The following is a 1,256-nucleotide window of genomic DNA, read 5'->3' as shown; positions in this document are numbered from 1 at the left end:
ATATATTGAGTAAACACCCTTTCCACCATCAATTATTATAAGTATTGGACCTGTAGTTCAGTGGTTTTTGTATGTTTTCCATTTCCATAGAGAGTCAGCAATAACAGCTATTGTTTGGCACACTGGGAGGAGTAATCATTATCCGACTCTGGGGACCCCTCTGTATGTCTCCATGTACATTCATGTTTTTTTGTGTGTGTGTATTAATGTAAATGCCCATGCCCATGGATGTACGCTAGAAGCATGTGCATCACTTGTGGTGGGCGCTAAACTGGGCTCTCTCACTGGCTGGTGGGGTCACTCTGGGAGCCATGGGGGCCCCACACAATGCCCTGGCAGCAGTGCAGCTTTTACTAGGCCTCGCGCCGCTGGCTTTACGAGAGCCAGACAGACGGATCCCCTTCACGCCATAAAGCCATCAACAAGGGAACAAAGAGGGCAGGTGCTGAGGGCTGCATTGAGAGCTCACCTGCACCCAGCGGGGGAACAGACTGTGTCCAACCAAGCCAAGAGGCCCTCCACATTCACATCCCCACTCACCAGGCACTAACGGGCTAGTGTGGGTCCGCCACCACAGAGAAACCATTTCTCCATACGGACAGAAGCAGGTCCTCAGTTGATTGTGTAGATGATGACATACATGTACTGTATGTGCTGTGGTAAATGATTTTGTTGAATGAATGTTGGCCACTGTAAGACACAAAACAGGCTACGACAGGTTGCTGCTAAACTCTGTAATTATCAGCATTTGACAGGTAGCGAGAGTTAGGGCTTTGGGAGATAGCCAATTAGGTAGGAGGTAATTTTAGAGGAGGATGTGAGATATCAAGTGTTTGTGTGTGTAGCAGGGGTGTTAGAGGGGATTTACATAATAAGAAAATTGAAATAGAATGGGAAAGGTTACTTTAAAGGAAAACATTGGTATTTTTTAACCTGGGCCCTATTTTCCCATGTTTTTATATCTAAGCAATCTTGGAACCCAACAGCTATCTGTTAACGGTTTGGCCTCTGAGAGCAGTAGCTAATATTTCGGGGCTTCCGGTGTAACCAGCAGATATGCAGAAAACAGATAATGGATATCCGGGCCACGACTTCCTCTGCAGCCTAAAGCGCCTTGTATACTCGCCGTTCCCGACCTGTTGCGTGACAATGTGACGTCAAAATGACGTAGATCTCGCTTTAGGCCAGGTCACGCCAGGTCGTGCACCACTCTTTTTTTTTCAGCTGAGCGTGCCAAAGCGGAAACAGGAAGATGG

This window comes from Morone saxatilis, unplaced genomic scaffold, assembly GCF_004916995.1.
Source record: "Morone saxatilis isolate NCDOM2014 unplaced genomic scaffold, NCSU_SB_2.0 Contig22, whole genome shotgun sequence".
NCBI classification, from domain to species: domain Eukaryota; kingdom Metazoa; phylum Chordata; class Actinopteri; family Moronidae; genus Morone; species Morone saxatilis.
This window is presented reverse-complemented; position numbering follows the sequence as displayed.